Here is a 22,487-nt window from a genome sequence, read left to right on the forward strand (position 1 = left end):
CTACTGCATCGGTTTTCCCAACTTGGGTTTTTCTAGGGACAATTGTCCAAAAATAACGGTGTCCTTTTAATTGTTGATCTATAGATGGTTGAGACTACATTGTGTTTATTTCAGTATTAATATGGTTAAATAACTTGTTAATAATTAAACAAGTAGGCGAAATAAACCAGAGAATACAAATAAAATTTCTAATGGGTAATACTTAGAAATTTCAACATATCTCTGGCTGAGAATCTCTCTCTCCGGAGGCACCTATACCTGCCCCTCAACTGCAAGAGATCTTCTCAATCGATTTTTCCTCCTCAAATCTTCTCACTCCAAAAAATCGATTTTCGATATCTCTCTGTGTGTTTTCCAAATGACCCTCAAGCCCCTTCTTATATCTTCATGTTCGACACCAATGACCTAGATTACATCTTAATCAAAGGCTCAAATCGTTTTGGCTTGATCTGTGGCTTTTTCTAGAAGTTCAACCCTGATTAGATTAATACCCATTAATATTTTAATTTTCCTAAGTTTAAGACTTAGGAATCCCATTAAAAATATAAATTATTTTAATAAATCACTTCTAGGTGGAATTTCCCAAAACGTTTTCTAGGTTCTTTGGAATGCATGTGCCCAAGCCTCCCTGCAAAATTTGACGCTTAAAGCACATCCGATGCTACCCCAAATCAACACGATGGTGTGGGGGGGTCCCGAACTCATCCCCTGTCATTGATGTGGGCGAGGATGATCTCCTCCATAGATTTGCATTTGACCTTTTGTCGCAACACGACAAAACATCAGATCATATTTTTATTTGCAAAGTAAAACATAACCTTTCGGAAAATATGCAAGGATTAAAATAATAATATATAAAAAACAATTCAGCATTTTGACTAGCTCGCGACTTTGGGGATTATTTTATTGTATTTATTATTTTTATATATAATTTTTGTATATCCCCTTTTATTCTTTTCTTATCAAATTTTTCTTTTTCTCATTTTCTTTTCTTTCTCTTCTATTTTTTTATTTTTATTTTTCTTATTTTTTCATTTTTCTTTTTTCAACAAAAATAACAAACAACTAGTGTAAAAATAAGTTACAACACCAACCATCCATGACAAGACACAAGTCCACGATCAGCAAACCACCACACAATAGATTGAAGTGCATCATCTTCACCACCGATCCACCAAAACTCCCAGCCAAGCCAGTCAAGACCACATCTCCATGTCTCCAGTTCAACCTTCTACTCCATGATCTAGACACCCACAACTCCCTCTGAGTTCCTTCGCTGTCCACACTCTAATTCGTTGTCCCTCAAAGTAGCTCAAATAATCTCTAATACCATGTTCGTTAGGACCATGGTGTCTGGGATAGAATCTTAAATCTCTAACGCTACCAAACCAAGAATCACAACAATACTACTTTGCACAGTGGAATAGAAATAGTGGTAAATCTACTAATGCACAAAATATGGACAACTTTTTACATTTTTCAACCCAACTTCGTTATATTAATCAACATATAATACAATAGTCTAGGGCTCCTATACCAGGGATAATGGCCCTCATACATCCACTGATACAAGCATACAAACTAAGGCTTGGTGTCAATCCATCGACAACCAATCTACCCTCAACAAGATACTATGACCGTACCCTATACCTACCCGGTCCTTCGGCTCCTGATCTGCAACACTGCCTCTATCAACAATCCAATTCCATCTAGTCACTGAACCTTGGCTATCCAATTTACTAACTAGTTGTGCCTTAGTCCATCAAGGGCACAACACATCAAGACTCCTGTCGAGTTCTTCACAACTCCATTTGTAAACAACTCTCAATCTACCCACTATTGCTCCTCAACTACTCAGGGACTTCAGCCCACTATAGTCTTCATGCGCTACTCCAATGAAGACTAGCATAGGGCACGAAGGGTTGCCACCTATCACTGCAAGATGTCCATCTCACACAATGAACACGGGCTAGGAGGACTACCCATCATCGGTTGTAGAAGTCCTTCTCCACACATAAGTCGAGGGCTGCTCAACTGCTCCTCTGGCTTATCAAACCTTGAGCTCAAAGACTGCCACTCTAGCAACCATCTATGTCCATGAAGAGTACATCAGGCTCCAACTTGGGCACTATTACGCTATCCTCCAACATACCATAAATGCCACATCCACATTCATACCTGGTCCACTCTCATGCAGCCCTCCAACAGTCCACAAGTGACCAATCCTGCTGTAGCATCTACTCCTAGTTAGGGCATCCAATAATCTACGATGCCCTTCCTCTTGGCTGCCAACATACTCCTCAATGAGTCCTCTCCTACAACACTCATCCTCCTAGCAAATCTCATCAACAAGAGAGAACATCCTCCAACATACTTTTGGTTTTCTCTTGTCCTTGGGATCTGTGCACACATAGGACTGGTTAGGGCACACAACAGCAACCCCAAACCATTGTCCAAATCACTGTACATCGTTCTCCCAATAGGTTTCCCTTCTTTGTTGCCTTCTACCCTTCTCCATACATTCTTGCAAGCATCAAGGCTCCTCATAACTCCTGCAACTCCATAGGTAGCTACAACAAGGATCCCGCCTATTTAGACAAGAAAATGCCTATGTTTTGGGCTGTGGCAAATCCTTGATGACTGCGGCTAGGAGAGAGGGGTTTGACTAGCCCTCTCGACCCTTCTACAAGTCCTCCAACAGTGTTGTACCTTAAGCACTTCTTTGCGACCCTAAACAAAGACAAATACCCAACAAAAACATGCACAAAACAACTCTAACTCACCTCTGTGACAGTGGCTCCAAACTACAAAAAGAACACACCCAGAACTAGTGACGAGGCACATCAAACAGGTTTCCCAAGCTTCCTCAGGTCCGCGACATCCTTCTCAAGGTAAATCGCACCAAATTACAGAGATATCCTTCAGAACTTGTGCTCTTGTCCCTACGTCCTCACTGCCCAAACTCGTTGTCCAATTCAGAGCTATTTCTTTGATGTTGATGAACTTAGGATATCTATTCATCCCTCCAAAACACAATTGTTTTGGACCTGCACTCACTGAGATATTTGACCCTATTTACAGATTACTATCTCTGCATCAAAATGCCTCCATAGACCCTCTTCACTTGCATCCTTGCCACGGAAAGATGTGACCTCTTCTAGGTTGCACAACAACCCTATCTTTCACCTGCATTCAACACAAGGATTCTCGGTCCAAACACAGAGATTACCTTCAGATTTGATGCCTAGCATGAACATTACAGACCTCGGCCTTCCTCCTCCTCGTTGTGCAGGCTGAACCTGCCCAAACCTAGATCAAAGCAATCATAAGAGTGCCCTACTCTCTCCTTCGCTTGATCACCTAGGGTTGTAGCCTAGAATAGAGAATCCTCCTGCTCAAATGAGATTCCTTCTTTGCTCTTCAAGGTATCATATAACCTCACACAACACCTTTTTTTATATGCATCTCAATGGCTCAACGAATCTGTTGAAGTTTCTAAGTTTACTCAATTAGAAACCCTCCATGCACTTTATATGATTTATTCCTACCTACTTGTAATTTTTCCTTAACAAGTTATTTACAGTGTAAATACTAAAAATAAACACTAGTTCATGCTCAACATATTACATATCAGCAACTAAAAGAAACAAGAACAAACACACCATATGACACCATTTTTGGACTAATGTCCTCGGAAAAACCCAATGCGGGAAAACCAATGCAGCTATCTGAGGGTTTTCTTATTAAGCAATATCAGAGTACAATTTGGGTGCTGAAACTAGCCAACCCAACAGAGAATTTCCTTAGCAGTAATACCTCTCAATTCTGACAAATCTACTGGCTAAAACCCTGGATAATTCTTCCAGCAGATACTCAGCACTAATCTACACCAGAAACCCCAGCATCTGCCCAAACTGGACTGCATCGACCTATCCTAGCCCAGCATTGGCACTGCGTCAGCCCCAAAAGGCCCTATGTCAGCTATTTTGAGCCTTTGCGTCAGCTATGCTGGCCCCTCTGGTGCGCTACGCACCATTTAGCTGCCTCTGCGTGGCCCTGCATGAGCACTAGTTGCTCTTGCGTCTCTCTCTTTGCCTACTCTCTTGCTATCCCGACACTATCTCTGCTTCTTTGTCTCTCTGTACTCAATGCCCTTCAGCTGCTCTCTCGATCACTGATTTTATCTCTCTTAGCAAACCCCGCTCTAGAGAATAGAATCACTAATCACTTTGGTATGTTCTCCGGTGACCCTCAAGCGTCCACTTATACTTTCCCTATTGACATCTCAACGGTCGAGATTAAGTCCCTAATCAACAACTAAGATTAGATCTGGCTTGATCCATGTCTTTTAGACCATTCTAACACAGATTCATATTAATACACATTAATATTTTATTTTCCCTAAGTTTAGACTTAGGGACTCCATTAAAAATATTAATTATTTTAATATCTCCTAATTTGTTTAGAATCTGCCCAAACCCTTTTTGGTTATTGGAGATCTCATGTGCCCCAACCTCTCCACCAAATTTCGTGGCTAGAGCACATCTGATGCTAACCCAAACCAACACTCCCTCTTAGTGAGGACTATGCTCTAGCAATACTCCTCACTGAGTATTACTATGATCATCCGGCATCGGTACCTGTGTTGATGCTAGGCCTTCCTGCCCAACATCCTCTGCACTGTTGTATCTTGCATTGTTGCCCATGCTTTTGCCACAACCACAGCTACATCTGTACGACAGCTCCCTCTGCATGCGTGTTGTTGCTAGTCCTTTCTCCCAACACTGCATCCGCACTGCACCTCCTCTCTTCATGTTGCATCGTGCTGCCCACTACTGCACTGCAACTCAGTTACTGAGAAGTAAGTAACTGATCTCCCAACTGACCTCTCTGTTGGGCTAGAGACATCGCTGATGTTGAAGCTCCCTCTGCCGCTGACAAGTGCTCCCTCTCTGACCTTTGTGCTACTGCAACAACTCCTTGCATCTCACACCATTGCACACCTCTATGTCGTCCTGCACTGGTGCAACACTCTTGTGCCTCTCGCATTTTTGCAGCCTGCTAGCTCTGCGTTGTCTCAGGACTCCTGCACTATAGCTTTCTCTACCGCTCCATCCGCATCCGTCACTACCCACTCGACCAGTCCTGCTACTCCTCGTCAGGGCTCTCGTAGCAAGGTCTAATCCAAGAGGCTGGGTACCTCGAGGATCCTGCCCCTCATCGCTTGTAGTCTATCTGACTACAGCTCGATGTTTCCCCACTTCCACTCAAGTGGTGTGTGTGCACTCATGGCACAATCATCGTCTGTCAAAACTTCCTTCTCTGCCCGTGCTAACACTGCCTAAGTCTCAAAAGACTCTCGCTTACTCTTCTTCCTTGGACACTAGGTCACATAGTGACCCAGCTACCCACAGTGGAAGCACTTGATCTTGGAGAGATCTTTCTTCTTCCGCTTTTCCTGCTTTCCCTCGAATGCTAGGGCCACATCCTCTTCCTCCTCCTTAACCTTGATCCCTTTGTTGCTGCTACCTGTCTTCGACTGCCTTCTGATCTCTTCTTGGTGAAGAGCTACCCGCATCTCGTCCCAAGGTGGGAGAGTCCCTCTGCCCAGGATACTCTAGACAAATACTTCCCAATCTTCTGAGACAACATTCAAGGTTATTCTCACCATAAGCTCATGATCCGGTGTCGCTCCTATAGTAGTCAACTGGTCTCGAATCTCATTCAGTCCTTCGAGGAAGGTGTCATTCGATTGACCCTTCTTCATCTGATACAACCTCATCTGGTTCTCGAGCAACATTCTTCTCTGCACAGAAGTATGTTGGTACAGCTTCTTGAGAACCTCCCACATCTCAAATGCTATTTCCTTCTTAGCTATATGTGGTACCACATGATCCTTGGCCCCGTCAAGGATAATGCACTTGGCCCTCGCCATCGCTTCTTTGTACCTATCATTATCATTGGGGTCGACTAGCACAACTATTACCTTCAAGGCAAAGTTCTTGACATGATTCCTGTCAAGCACTAATAAGATTCTGGCCTTCCAAACTACAAAGTTCAATGCTCCGTCCAGTATATCTTGGTCTCTTACCCCATGTAGTGCCATGATGCTCCTCTACTTCCCTCCTAGAAATTCTCTGTTCGACTCCTCTGAGTCTCTACTTCCTGTCTGGAAGTTCTCCTCTGGACTCCCTCTGAGTCCTGATTTCCCTCCTGGAAATCCTTCTGCCGCTTGTCGAGGTGCCCCCTACTCTGATTGACTTAGGCGACTGCACTTCTGATCCGGGTTCCTCGCCTAGAAACCCTCGGTGACAACTCATCTGGCCCTCCTCTGTCAGGTATTGTTCTAACTACAGTACCTCACCAGCTCCACTCTGCAATATTCCTGCAGCCTTCTAGTCCCCAGCAACTGCCTCTCTGTGAACTGCGTCAGCCCTTCTCTGCCTCACGCTGGCTCTGCATCACCGTGTATGGCGCTGCGTCAGCCCTGGGATGCCCTGCATTAGCCCTCTGGCCCTTTGCGTCAACAACGCTGGCATTTCTGGGGCTCTGCACAACACTCGACTTCCTCTGCGTGGCCCTGGCTAGCTCTACGTCACACTCCTTAGCTTCTATGTTGCTAGAAACAACTTCTGCCACCTCGGGACAACTGTTCTCTGCTGCTATTGCTCCGCTCGGCTAATGTCTTTTAATCCTCTTGTGATCTGCAATCACACTCCGATACCATGTTGAAGTTTCTAAGTTTACTCAGTTAGAAACCCTCCCTGCACTTTATCTGATTTATTCCTACCTACTTGTTATTTTTCCTTAACAAGTTATTTAAAATGTAAATAATGAAAATAAAAATTAGTGCATGCTCAACATATTAAAGATTAGCAACTAAAAGAAACAAGAACAAACACACAATATGACACCATTATTTTTGGACTAGCGTCCCCAGAAACACCCAATGCAGGAAAATCGGTGCAGTGATCTGAGGGTTTTCTTATTAAGCAATATCAAAGTACAATTTGGATGCCGAAACTAGCCTACCCAACAGAGAATTTCCTTAGCAGTAATACCTCTCGGTTTCTAACAAATCTACTGGCTGAAACCACAGATAATCCTTCCATCAGCTACTCAACACCACTCTGCCCCAGAAACCACAGCGTCAGCCCAATTTGGACTGCGTCAGCCTCTCCTAGCCCAGCGTTGGCACTGCGTCAGCCTATCTTGACATGTGTCAGCGCTAGGAGGCCCTGTGTCAACTCTCTAAGCCTCTGTGTCAGCTACGCGGGCCCCTCTGGTGCTCTGCGCAGCACTTAGTTGCCTCTGTGTGGCCCTGTGTGAGCACTGGTTGCTCCTTCGTCTCCCTCTTTGGCTGCTCTGTTGTTATCTTGGCACTATCTCTGCCTCTCTGTCTCTCTGTACTCAATGCTCCTCAGCTGCTCTCCTGATCACTGATCCTATCTCTCTAAGCAAACCCTGCTCTAGAGAATAGAATCACTGATGACTCTGGTGTGTTCTCCAAGTGACCCTCAAGCTTCCTCTTATACTTTCCCTATTGACATCTCAATGGTCTAGATTAAGTCCCTATTCAACAGCTAAGATTAGATCTGGCTTTATCCATGTCTTTTTTACCATTCTAACAAAGATTCATATTAATACACATTAATATTTTATTTTCCCTAAGTTTAGACTTAGGGACTCCATTAAAAATATTAATTATTTTAACATCTCCTGATCTGTTTAGAATCTACCCAAACCCTTTCTAGGTATTGGAGATCTCATGTGCCCCAACCTCTCCACCAAATTTCGGGGCTAGTGAACATCCAATGCTAACCCAAACCAATAGAATCTTCCCTTGTGGGTTTACTTTAACACAAGTCGACCTGACTTTTCATGAGCAAACCCAACTGCTACACATAAAAATTTATATCTCCATTTCTACATGTTGAATTTCGATGATTTTCATTGTAATGGATTCATCTCAACATCCTCTATCATCTCCATCCATCACATGTCCAGTCTCGTCATGGTTTTGGCCCAAACATCGATGGGTGCAAAACCCCAGGCACTTGGGTTTCAAGCCCACAAGGCCACTTGTGGAGCTCCTTCCCCCAAACCCTCGATCCTCAAGCCTTGGAGTACCTCCCAAACTACAAAAATAATCAAAGACAAGCCCAAGGAATGAAGAGACAAGCGAAATCATCTTTGGAAGAAGATGAAGGAACCTATTTTACTTGGTCAAGATGTCTGCCTATTACTTCAAGGATTTTGATAAATTGGGTTACTCATCAAACTTCGTTGCTTGGAAGATCAAGTTGGAAGTGATATTAGATGAAAATGATGTCTTGGAATATGTGGAAGGAAAGGTTCTTGTACCTCCAGAAAATGATATTGCTGCTGCCAAATCCAAGTACAAGAAAGGTGAGCTCAAAGCCAAGAAAATTCTCATTGATGGTTTGCAAGATCATTTACTTGTTTATGTTGGAAGCTTGAAGAAGTCTAAGGATATTTATGACAAGCTGGTTGGGATGTATGAGGTCAACAACTTGAATCACATCCTCTCCTTGAAAAATCAACTCAAAGAGATGAAGATGAACAAGGGGGAATCTGTGCAATCCTATGTCATGAGGGTATCCCGCCTAAGAGATCAATTGTAAACTGCAAGAGAGCCTATATCTGATAGAGAGTTGGTGATGGTGACTCTTCAAGGTCTTCCTCCTATTTGGGAAACCTTCAAAACTACTATAAGCAACAATAATGTACTATCGACATTTGATAAGGTTGTGGGTAAATGCACTCAAAAAGAGACCCAAATGATTGATAGAGGGAGGATTCAAAAGCATGAAGGAGGAGACCCCCCTGCATTTGCTACTCATGACAAGAACAAAAAAGGAAGAGGAAGAGCATCTGGTTCAAGAAGGCCTCCCCTTGAATCAAAGGACTTCAAGAGAAGAGGAAGTAGAATTGAATGCTTTAATTGCCATAAGCATGGTCATTATGCTCAAGAATGTCCGAAAAAGAGAAATGATTCAAGATCCAACTAAAACAACAATCAAGGCTTCAACAACAAGAGGCTCAATAATAGAAGAAGAAGAGATGATCAAAGAGGAGGAGATGATTGAAGAAGAAGAGATGCTCCAAATGATCATGAAGAAGGTCATCGTCCTCAAAAGAGGTCAAGGAACTATAGGTATGAAAATAATGCAACTGCTAGTCAATCTGAATATATTCTTATTTCTTCCCCTCCAGATTCTTATGACAGTTGGTTGGTAGATAGTGGGGCTTCTAGACATTTCCCTGGATACCAAAAAGTCCTTTCAAACCTAGTTGACAAATTTGAAAATCATTCTTGTAGACAACACTACTCATCCTATGAAGGGTTTCGGTTCTGTCAAATTTCATCTAGACTCTGGTGAATCCGTTCTTCTTCATGATGCTATGTATGTTCTGGTACTAAAGAAAAACATGGTATCTATATCTTCCTTGGAAGAGAAAGGGATGATAATAGCCTTCATAAGAGGAAAAGTCCTCACCTGGCCTATGGAATCTAGCATGAGGGATGCTTTTTCCTTGGGATCTAGAAATGGACTCTATAGAGTCAATGGAAGACCTTTGCTAGAAATGGTCCACGACATCAATCGTCAAAGTGAGCTATGGCACCGAAAGTTGGCACATCTACATTATGAAGTCTTGCCTAAATTAAAGAAGTTGGTTTCTGGGATGCTTGAAGTGTTGAAGAATCTAGGGCAAATGTAGTTAATGTGATTCTTCTTAGCATGATACCTATTTGTGAGGTGTGTTAGACTCCGTCTCATGTCAGAGATTGATTCTTCTTCAAAACAGGGTTTTGAAGAAGAAATCATTTAAATGTTGCTTTTTAGATTATGTAATTTGTTCTTCAGCTCTTCAACTGGCAGCGACTTCAAGCTCCTACCTCTGTAAAAGCACAAAGAAAACAAAGCATACATCAGACTCTACTGTTGATGAATTTGGTCAAGTTTTATCTTCATATGGTTTCAACTATCATGGCACAGAGGTTCTCTACAGTGGCACCCTTGGTACAGAGCTTACTTGTGAAATATTCATTGGTCCAGTTTACTATCAAGCTTCGTCATATGGTTTCAGATAAATTTCAGGACAATGTCTTTGTGCAATTATTTTGCTTCATCCAGTAATGCTGACGATGCATTTTATGAGCTGCAAAATCCTCAAGAATAAATTCAAGCTTATGTGTTTGATGTGGTTCGAGCAAATGTTCCAAAGATGAATTTGGATGAATTATTTGAGCAAAAGGGCGATGTTGCCAAAGTTGTGTTTGCGCCATCTTTCGGCTGATCCTATTCAGACTGATTGTAAAAGTATAATGTACCTTGTTCGGCCTCAAGTTAATTTTATGAAGATGATTTCGTCACATATTCAGCACGTTACTAAGCAAAATCTTCAAAGATAATATAGTGTGATCTTTGTTCCACGCCACACTATTGTTGGTGAGAAGGTTTTAGAGGTGGAAAAGGTTCATGAAGTGGTGACTATGTCACCATTTGATGAAGATGTCCTGTCATTTAAACTGGAGTTGGCATACAAAGAGTGTCAAGTTGATGGTGACACAAGTTCCCTTTGGCATGTCTCAAAAGCTATTCACAAACTTCAGTCTACCTTTGGTGTTATACCAAATGTGAGAGCAAAAGGCAAGGCGGCTAGTCTCAGCCAATACAGGGATGCCAGAGATTGATACACTGATTTTACTTGATCGACATGTGGACATGGTTACTCCAATGTGTTCCCAGTTGACTTATGAAGGCCTTCTAGATGAGTTCTTACATATCAATAATGGTGCAGTAGAGTTGGATGCATCAATCATGGGTGCCCGGCACGAATTCCAGTGATAAATTATATAGAGAGATTCGTGATCTCAATTTTAGAGTTGTTGGGCAGGTTTTGCGTCAAAAAGCAACAACCATGAAGCAGGATTATACAGAAGTTACAACTACTAATCCAACAGTATCAGAGTTAAAGGATTTTGTGAAGAAGTTGAATTCTCTCCCAGAAATGACAAGACACACAAATCTGGCTCAATATCTGTCGAAATTTTACTACAAAACCAACTTTTTTTAGGCCGACTTTCTATTGAACAGGCACTTGTGAAGGGTCAGAGTTATGATATATGTTTTGAGTATATTGAAGAAATGATTCATAAGCAGGAGCTGTTTCTGAGTGTCTTGCGTTTGCTTGTTCTCTTTTCTATCACCAATGGTGGCTTGCCGAAAAAGCACTTTGATTATTTGAGGAGAGAGCTGCTTCATAGCTATGGCTTTGAGCACATGGCGACACTTATTAACTTGGAAAAGGCTGGTTTGGTTAAGAAACACGAATTGAAGAAGCATCAACAGACGAGTTCATTATAGAGGGATCACGTGCAGACATAAACTTAGCATGTTGGTGACTTCAACTTTCCCCGATTGGCTGATTTTGGTGCTGCTATATCTGGAGCAAACAAACTACTTTGTCAGCGAGTTCTTGAAGAACTGGATGTGTACAAACGTTTGAAACTGACATTGGAATTAGTGAAGAAAGAGATGGACATTAGCAAGATACAGGAATCTATTGCGAAAGCAATCGAAGAGAAGATAAGTGGCGAACAACGTCGCTACCTTTTGAATGAGCAGCTCAAAACAATAAAGAGGAACTCGGTTTGGAGACAGAGGTTGAATGCTAAGCTTGAGTTTCTTGATGTGATGTTACAGAGAGTAAAAGAAGAAGAACGTCTTCGTCTTGCTTCGGGGCTTACTACACTGGCTGAATTTACTGAATGTGATATACGAGCATGTTTTAACACTCTTCAGTTTCTTAACAAAAAGAAAGAATTTCTAAATGTGGTAGATATTGGTTCTCAGGTTGTTGGTCGAAGAGATATGACCAGCAGCATCTTTGATATTTGGAGAGCGGTTCTGCAAAAGCGTAAGTCCAAAGTCAAAGGACGCGCATTAAACAATCGCAAGCGACCCCGCCAACAAAATCTTCATCACCGCCTGTAGCCCAATGGGGTGGGTAAAGAAAGACGCAACGTGTAGATGAATTAAGGTCCTTATGTGTCAAATAGAGCTTGCTGGCATTAGTTTTAATCCGTTGTCAACTAAAGAAAATATGGCGCACGACTTTGACACCTGCTCTTCACTTCAGTCACCTGAAGACACCTGTTACCAGATGCATAAGATTCGTTTTCTTATCTATAACCTCAGTTAATCAGCGCTCCAAAGATTTCAAAAGAAACGAATTCGCCTATTTCGATCCTCAATCATGATTTCATGGGATTTTTGCTCCAGATTTATCTCTTAATTGGCCAATTATCATAAGATTTAGAGAAATCCTGTATCCTGTTTAGAGTAGTTGAAACGCCCTTTCATAATTTCTGTAATGTCAGTTTAAACAGCGCCCCTGTTTTTGGGGGTCGATCTGTTCTTTTTTCTAAAATAGTTTTTTATGGTATTAAAAATTCATTTGTTAAAAAAAAAAGAGTTAGAGAGAAGGGAGAGTTTCTGAGTGCTTGGAGAACAGAGCTTTCAATGTACAGTTTTTGGCAGGGATTTTTAATGAAAATTTCACAGCTCTGATTTCTGAGATCCCTGTGGCATGATGATTTAGCATTAGTTTTTCTCTTGTTTCATATGTAATCTGTTATGTTTCATTTCACTACATGATCATTTCTAACTGAACAAATGAAGTGTTTAGGTAAGAATTCATGCCTGCCATGCTCTGCCTATAAGTTTGTTCATGTTTAAATGTTTTCTACTGTTTAAGGAGGATTCAAAGTTATTGTTTGCCCTCCTTAGCTCCTCACCAGTCTTGCCATCCCGTTTAAACTAGATTTGATGCTAAATGTCTTGCCTACCTTGCCTCAGTCGATAACCTGTGTTGTTCATTATATTTCTCTGTTTCAAGCTGTGATTTTGCCCATGCAGCCCAGAAAAACCCCGTTATTTAATTAAAAACCCCAAATCAATCTTTCTAATCAGTTTACTAGCCTAATATCAGTGTTACCCGTTTGGTCATCTCATCAATTGAAGATCTACCGAGATTGACCGGAGAGAGCCTTCTCCTGCCCCGTAGGGCTAGCTACGGGGCTGAATGGTTTGATGTTGCCTTGAGGTTTACCTTTCTCAGCCTGAGGTGAAATTTCAAGCGCTAACAAGGTGTTTTCAATTTTTCTTCTTATACCAATCTTCACTTATTATTATTAGAGTGTCTTCTTTAGTTCAGGAAATAGCTGCCAAAACAAAGAGACAAGAACACACAAATTTGGCATTTTGCAAGGGTCAAAACCTCTCCCTCTTGGAGAGGAAAACCCGCACAAAATTCTTCTTATAGAGATTCCAATTGACGAATACCAAGACCATGACCCTTGACCTATTAGGCCACTCCAAGACCAAGACACCAATCCTCTTTCTTTGTCAATGCTGAGCTCATCATCATTGTTGCACCATTACTGCACCACTTCATTACTGTTGTAACATCTTTGTTGTCCCTTCACCGAGGTCTTCATCAACTAGATCTCCATGTTGAGATATGTGTTGGAGAGCTTCCTTTTGATCCATCGAGATCATGATTGTCTCATCATAGCCTTCACCGAGATCATAACCATGATAGTATCATGTTTGCACCTTGACCGAGAATGTGACTGTGTTTATCATGATTGCAATGAAGTCTTGTATTCATCGAGATCTTACTTGTCATGGCTATGCCGAGAATATATCATTGACTTCTTATCATGATTATGCCGAGACTGTGTGGGAATGTATACCCCTGTCATACTCATTTGAAAACCATAGAGTCCTTCTCCTAGCAGAGGTATTGTACAACTCCTTCATCCGATATTCCTGTAACCCTAAACTTGACCGAGACTTCAGAGAGGTGTCCAAAGATGTCACTATAATTATGACCAAGATTTTAGAGGTACTATACTTGACCCAAGTTTTAGAGCCATCCAAAAATGTGTGACTGTGATTCTAAACTTTATGTGAAAATTTTTATATCTACACATCAGAAATCCTACTGCAATCACTGATTTATCATCTCCTACTTGTTTTTACATTCAACAAGTTATTTAATTATTTAAATAGCGATGAAAACACTATTGCAGACTACACATACATATAAATCATGAACTAAAATAGAACGAGACAAATACACAAGGGACACCGTTATTTTCGGACAATCGTCCCAGGAAAAACCCAATGCGGGAAAATTGGTGCAACATATAGAGGGTTTGTATTATTAAGCAAGCAGAATCTGAGTACAACAGGTTGCCTCTTACACCAGCTAACCTTTTAGAGATATTATGGTAGCAAGAAATATACACGAGGGTTTACCTCGTTCTCCAAGTCTCAATTGATCCACTGAATGGCTAACTCTGACAAGCACTATGAAAATCCTAGCACAATGTGCTCTGTGTGGGCTAGCGTCTTGCCTCTAGGGGACTGCATCACTTCTCTGTTATATCGATTTGCCCTCAGAAGCTTCGACTTCAGCTCTCCCGGCTCAGATAATCAAACTCCCAGCAAAATCTCGAACTTCCCTCAATTTTCTCGCCCTACCACTGCAAGAACCCTCTTGGCCTGCATCCGCTCTGCGTGAGCCCCTTCCTGGGTTGTGTAGGCCTCTGCGCTGCCCCTCCGATGCTATTTTTGCCTCTCTCCCTAACAAATCTCACCCCAGGAAAATCAAACTGACTGATCTCTCAAGTCTATCTCAAACTAACCCTCAAGCCTCCTCTTATACTTTTCCTGTTGATGAATCAACAACTCAGATTAAAACAGACTTGATCCTCGTCACTTAGAAGTTTCTCACCCATATTCTTATTAATACCCATTAATATTTTTATTTTCCTAAGTTTAGAGTTAGGAACCCATTAAAAATACTAATTATCTTAATAACTCCTCATTCGGGTGGAATTTCTCCAAATGATTTCTGGGTTTTGGAGATCTCATGTGTTCTAGCCCCTCCATAAAATTTCGGAGCTAGAGCACATTTGATGCTAGCCAAAATCAACACGTCACACGCCTATTTATAGTTGTTTTGTCTCCATAAATAAGCCGACATGTCCATTGAAGCCATGTTGACCACTACATTTCAACGACACATAGCAATACACCCCCTTTTTTGCAAAATGGATAACGTCTGATTAATGAGTTCGTATCGTCCAGCTATCATCATCAGCCTGATTATCATGTTATAATATAAACCCATTCTACATGTATATGATGTAAATAATCTCAGCAGATCTGTGTCGTGTATGTAATTGCCTAGGTAAACCTACTCTTCTGGTCACGATCTACATTCCAGGAGGTTTTTTGTCTCATTGATCCATTCTCGGATGGTCGACAGAGTTTTCCTTCAACCTTACCCCAAAACCGGAATGTATTTTTATCACTGGGATCTTAGGCAAGTCCTAGTGTTCCAGATCGAATCTATGTAAAAGTGATTTAGGAATAATCCTAACTCTTCGATTAGATTATTTTATTACAAATTACTTGGTCGGCTCGATTATGTTTGTGTCGCAGAAATGGATAGTCTGTGAGGGTCTATCACAAATGGGTCTTTCCCCTTGAGATGTAAAAAATATGAAAATTATGATGTAAAGTGTCTTGAGGGTTGAAAAAATAATTTATCCCCTCATAGGTTAATTAATTAAATTTTCTGGCCCAAAGTTAATTAAAATCCTAAGCCAGAAATTTAATTAATTATAGGTCCTAGGTAAATTTAAATTCTCCAAAGGCAAAATTCGTCGGTCCTTAAAATTCAAATTTTAAAAGGTCTTGTGACTAAGGTAGATTAATTATTTTGCTAAATTTTAAGCCTTTGGTCCCTGGAGTTAAGTCAATGTCAAAATTTTGAGGAAATTAATTCAAAAATTTAATTTTTGAATTAATTAGAATGCATTTAATTGAAAATTTCGAATTTCGTAAAGAATTTAACATTTTGACGGATAAGATTAAAAGAAATTTTGATCCTCATCAACAGTCAAGATCGTTTTGACAAGGATCACTCGAACTAACCGTTGGAATATTTATTTTTAAATAGAAGGTCATTTGTTAATTGATCAAATTCGACCATTGAGTTGTGTGCTAAGCAAAAAGCTCTCATGTAAATTTTTATTCAAATAATAAAGGAAGACTTTGGGGTTAATTTTCGTCGGTGTTACCCTTCATGGAAGTACTGTAAGATGTGTCCTTTTTCATGTATAAATTTTTTTGTCATTGATAATAGCTTTTGAAGAGTGATTTGAGTACAAGTATATTGCTCAGTCATTGAAGTTTAAATGATAATTTAAATTTGAATGTAGTAGCAGGTATCTCTATTTATCTGAATTTTATTATCATTTTCTCGCTCTATGTTGATGGCTAAATTGAGTTTTGCAGGAAAGTCTTGATTTTTAGATCATCGGGTGTTCGGGGAAGTTTTCAATTGGACTAGCCAACTCTCGATTCGTGTTTTCTGAAGAGCCCAACTTAATTTGATCCTGGGCTTATCATGAGATTTTTGTTGGTGATGCATGGAGGGTTTTGAGCTAAGCACCTCCTTTAAAATTCAAAAAATTTAAATTTTTAGGTGTGAAATTGATAAATCGGGTTGTTGGGAGCATTAGACTATTAGATCTTGGAGCGGAGTTGGACTCACACACCTCAAATCTGATAGATCTGCCATTCCTGTGCATAGATCTATAATTAATTTTGGTTTTCTGACTTGGGTTTTTTGGGTTTTAGTTTTATCATTGTATATATCGTTTTGGTGTTTCTTGTTGTCTTGAAGCTACAGATCTGAGGAAGAAAACTGTATAGAGTTTAGATTTAGGCCCTGGAGGATAATATCTGGATCTCTGGGGTTCATCAATAACATTTTGCAGGGTATTCAAAAGATTTTGTAGTCCAGGGTTTTAAATTTAATTTTTTTTTAATCTAGAATTTTTTTTAAGGGTTTCACTATTAAATCTGAAGCAACTAGATCCGACATTAAAAACTAAAATTTCCGGAAAATTTTTAAGGGGATTCTGGGCCACCAGTTTGCTGATTGGTTTCTTTGATTTGCAGCCCAATTTGTGGAGTTCACTGTGCCATTTCGATTTATTTTTTTTAGAAGGCTAACAGTCTTTTTGCTATTGTTGCATTCTCTACAAATCTGCAAACCCCAGTCTTGTTGCCATCTCTCTCATCAACGAAATCCATCCAGCAGCTTTTCCACCACTATCTGCTCCATCTGGCTCCACATCGCTCATGTTCCTTCACTACATCGGCTTTCCTCCGCGCGTTCTGGTTGTAACCCTTCGAAAACCTATCGTCAACCTGCAACTGCAAGCCCGAGCCTACTCAGACCCTTGTCCCTTGCTGCCATCTTCTGCTCCCTCACCTCGCCCTTAGATCCGCAACCTTCCATTCCTCCTACGATGCCTTATTCTCCCATCGCATCTTTCCTTTTGTTGCATTATCCTTGCTCGAAACCTACAAAAAACCGCATCTGCATCTCTACTGCTCTTCGATCAGCAAATCCGTTGTCCTCCCATCGTTTCTCCAACCTGCCCAACTCCTCCTTTCCTTCTGTCGTCGTCTATCAAGCTACCCTCCTTTCTTCCCGCAGTCCCTTTTTTTCCGCAGCATCTCCAAGCTCCCAACGCTACCATCGACCTATTCTCCTTCCGTCGTCGTCCAACGCTTTCCGTCGACCTGCGCAGCACCAACAAAACACTTCGATTTCTTTTGTATAGGGTTTTAGTTAGTTATTTGGAATTTTCGATTTTTATTTTATTTTATTTTCATTTGTATTTGTATGAGTCAGGTTTAATTCTTTCTTTTTAAATTTTTTATTTCATTCAAATAAGTCTTAGTTAGATTATTTTTTCTTTTATTTCGATTTTATGTTCTGGACTTTTATTTTAATTTTGTAATTTGATTTGATTTTTCTCACTTTTCATTTTTTATTTATGATTTTAAAAAATATATATATTTTTTCATTAAAAATTTCTTAAAAAAATCTAATTTTTTTTTAAAATATCTGAAAAACATTAAAAAAATTCTAAAATCATAAAAATTCTAAACAAATCCAGAACATTTAGAAATAATAGAAATTCTAAAAAATCCTAAAATTCTAAAAATTCTAAAAATTTTAAATTTTAAATTTAGAAATTAAATTAAAGGGATTTGTGTTTTTACATTAAATATTTGAATGTGGCCTGTGGCCCATTAAAATCTTAAAATTTAAACACTTTGATTCAATTCAACTTATTTATATATCCCTTTGAAGTTATTGCATAAGGAATAACTGAAACGCGAATTTAAAGTTCCTTGGTGTCTTTGGTGATTGAGTGTAAAAAGCTTAAATTTTCATGAATTTTCTATGGTCAAGGAGCGATTAATGTTTCAAGTTATATTGGCGATAGAAGGAAATTAATTATTCTAGATCTGGGCCATTAATTGAAAATTATTTCAAATCTAGATCCTCTTGCATACTGCAGTTTTCGGCATTTAAATTAACTGTTCATGATCGTCGATTTGCCACATCTATAAGTTTTCTCTGGATGACTTGTTATTATTTAGTCTATGGTTAACTCAAATTAAAGGCACTGGTCTGTAGTTGTTTTTATCTTGTGATCGTGTCTTAATTTAATCTATCTATCTCAATTGACCGAGACTCGCTTTAGATTCATCAAGTTGTTCATCATTAAAGTCTCCTAGAGCCCGTGTTCCATAGGGTACCTTCACCCATTCACCTTAGGGACTGCCCCCCTTGACTTGCCTAGGAGAGAGTCTAAACGGAGTGAGTAAGGATTAAGAGTGACAGCCCTTACTCAGAGCGTTGTCGTAGTGCCTAGACACTTTGTGCAACAACATTTTTTGGCGCCGTTGCCGGTGATATTTTATTCTTGGTGTTTCATCTACATTTCCTCATCATTCTTCTCATTTCTCATCTCTCATTTGAGCCAGCAAAGCTAACACTTCTTGGCATTGCCACCAAGGACTCATTTATTCATCTCATCTTTATTCTTCCCGTCATCTGGCACAACATTTTTTGGCGTCATTGCCAGGGACTGATTTATTGGGCCTTGGCTTTACGACATTCATCTTTCATCTTTCTATCATTCATTTTAGCCAGCAATGCCAACATTTTTTGGTGCTATTGCCGGGGACAGAGTCTTTTTTGTCCTTGGTTTCTTCGACATTGTTTTAATCATCTCATATTTTCCTCCATTCATTAGCTGGTCCAGCGGCACAACATTTTTTGGCGTCATTTGATCTTTTCATCGCTTCATCTTTCATCATCTCATTAATCATTTCATCTGCACTTTTAACACCTGGACATATTGGTTTGTTTCTTGTTTGGGTGGCGACTCCACTTATTCACCCATTATTTCGCAGACAAGAAGCCCTCCCTTATATCTAGTTGTTTTCGTCTTTTGGATCCTAAAGCTAGATTCTTGTCCAAGTGACGACTCCACTGCTTTCATTTCTTACAAGAATTTCTAACTAGAAGCTCATTTCTTGTGGATCTCTTGATTTTTCTTGAGGGATATCTCTCTAGCATCCATTTGATCCCTCCTTATCCCTTCAAGCAAGCCATCATGGATTATTTGTTTAACCCATGTCATTTCACTGATTTTCTCCATGATATGCTAGAAGAGGCTATTCATAAATTGCCTTTGTTCTTGGGTGGTGATTCAGTCGTTGTTAGAAAGCATCTATGCAGGATTACTCATACAATAATCAAATATTGTAGTTCTCCCCAATATAAACTTGAAGATGCCAAAATGCGTCTATTTTCCTTTTCTTTAGAGGGTGATGCTTTGAATTGGTTTCATAATTGTCCTGAAGATTCTTTCGCTTCTTTACAAGACATCATCAATGCTTTTACAAATAGATATGGTGATCAAGGTAGCTCGCCTTATGCCCCTAACATAATGCAACAGAATGAAAATGATCTTGTAAAGGATCCAACTATCAATGAAAGATTTCAAGACAACTCTCCATATCAGAATGTGCCATCCACTTGTACCGTTGCAGGACGAATCCATGATAGTGGAAAAGCAGGAACAAGTTATCAAATCAGTGTCGACAATGAGAGGGAGAATGATAAGCATCTTATCGAAGAACTAAAGGAGTTGGTTAAAGACATGCAATTTAGTCAAACACGGCTGGTAAAAAAATATGGAGCTTAATCAAGAAAAATTTATAACTGATTACGTCAAGCATATGAGGACTTTGTACACTCAACTAGAAAAACGTGATGAGGAGATGGAAATCATGAAAATTACACACTCCAATCAGGTAGCCACCATAGTAGAAAAGTGTGCTCAGAATATGGAGGCTATGAGGACCGACATGCAGAGTGAGCATGCTAAGGAAATGGAAACCATGAAAGCTAATCATGACAGAGAAATGAGCTCTATGCAAAATTGCTTGATGACCATGAAAGAAGATAATGACAAAGTAATAAAAGATATGGAAGTTGGTTAGATATGTCTTTAGAATAAGTTATTCACCATGGAGGAAAACCATGCCAAGGAAGTCAGTGCTATGAAGGTTGAGCAATCTAACCAGATGGACGCCATAACAATATAGGTACAGAAATTTCAACATCAGTCAGAGGATGAAAGAAACAAGGAAATGTCAACAGATCATAAGCCTCCTTGTCTGCTGCAGCAAGCTCCATCCTATTATGAGGAGGTCATTTGTTCCATTGAAAACTGGCTAATTGAAGGTGACCTGAATAAAATAGAAATTAATAAGAATCAGGTTGATGCTCACATGGTTAATCCACCAGTCATAAAATATCAAGTTATAACTCATGACACCTGTGAGACTGATCCATTATTCTTGACAGAGAAGATGCAGAATGAAGAAAGAGATGTCGTGCATATCTTACATACTTCATTTGAGAGTTTTCAAACAAAATGTTCCACATCATCAATGATACAACCTGCCACAAAGAAAAGATGCAAGAGAAATAAAATGAGAAAGCAATTTGATGCATCTGATGGCCGTGAGCAGCTTGATTTTCAAATACGAAAAAGTCCTACCGTATGCAGGATTGGACATGGCACATCCGAGAAACAGCCAATAGATTTGCCTAAAAGCAGACAAATGCCCAGTATGCACTATATTGAACACATCTAAGGCCATGGGGTATCTTTGTATTGTATTTCTGACCTTATGTCCTATTATTTTAGTATTTCATTTTGTAGTTAGATTTATGTTTTTCATGTTATTAGGATAGTTAATAAATTAAGAGCTTATATCTTTCTTGTGCTTAACATTATATGATGATTTTTGGATGGACGTTACTTATGTTATGTGTTGTGTGGATGCAGATTTTGGATTCTCACATTCCTCTGGTGCAACAACGTGTCCCCAAGTAGAGCCAGATGTTGACCACTATGTGTCAACGACCCTTAGCAGTACACCCCATTTTATTGCAAATGGGATAGCGCCTAATCGATGTGTTCGTGTCGTCTAGCTAGCATCATCAGCCTGATTATCATGTTATAATGTAAACCCATTCTGCATGTATATGATGTAAATAATCTCAGTAGATCTGTGTCGTGTATGTAATTGCCTAGGTAAACCTACTTTTCGGGTGGCGATGTACATTTCAGGAGGTTTTTGTCTCACTGATCCATTCTCGGATGGTCGGCAGAGTTTTTCTTCAACCTTACCCCAAAGCTAGAATGTATTTTATCACTGCGATCTTAGGCGAGTCCTAGTGTTCTAGATCGAGTTTCTGTAAAATTGATTTGGGAATAATCCTAACTATTTGGTGAGGTTATTTTCTTACAAATTACTTGGTCTGTTGGATTATATTTGTTTTGCAAAAATGGGTAGTCTGTAAGGGTCTATCACAAATGGGTTTTCCCCCTTGAGATATAAAAAATATGAAAATTATGATGTAAAATGTCTTGAGAGTTGGAAAAATAATTTATCCCCTCATAGGTTAATTAATTAAATTTTCTGGCCCAAAATTAATTAAAATCCTAAGCTAGAAATTTAATTAATTCTAGGTCTTAGGTAAATTTATATTCTCCAAAGGAAAAATTCGTCGGTCCTTAAAATTCAAATTTTAAAGGGTCCCGGGGCTAAGGTAAATTAATTATTTTGCTAAATTTTAAGCCTTTGGACCCTGGGGTTAATTCAAAATCAAAATTTTGAGGAAATTAATTCAAAAATTAAATTAAAATGCACTTAATTCAAAAATTCGAATTTCCTCAAGAACTTAAAATTTCGACGGATGAGATTAAAAGAAATTTTGATCCTCATGAATGGTCGAGATTGCTTTGACAAGGATCACTCGAACTAGCCATTGGAAGATTTATCTTTAAATAGGAGGTCATTTGTCAGTTGATCAAATCTGTCCTTTGAGTCGTGTGCTAAGCGAAAAGCTCTCATGTAAATTTTTATTTGGATAATAAAAGAAGACTTTGGGATTAATTTTCGTCGATGTTACTCTTCATGGAATTACTA

General features: G+C 39.6%; 1 protein-coding gene and 1 pseudogene across 1 annotated transcript in view; one reads left to right on the top strand and one right to left on the bottom strand.

Annotated features, from left to right (window-relative positions):
- LOC149197946 (ABC transporter B family member 25, mitochondrial-like) overlaps window positions 1-22,487 on the bottom strand; it is a 163,588-nt gene that overhangs the window by 38,412 nt on the left and 102,689 nt on the right. The gene's annotated exons all lie outside the window — the stretch shown is intronic.
- Window positions 10,175-11,393, top strand: LOC149197947 (vacuolar protein-sorting-associated protein 33 homolog pseudogene; annotated as a pseudogene).

This window comes from Pinus tabuliformis, chromosome 2_2 (assembly GCF_031772625.1).
Source record: "Pinus tabuliformis cultivar Carrire ecotype Pingquan chromosome 2_2, CPIR1, whole genome shotgun sequence".
Taxonomy (NCBI): Eukaryota; Viridiplantae; Streptophyta; class Pinopsida; order Pinales; family Pinaceae; genus Pinus; species Pinus tabuliformis.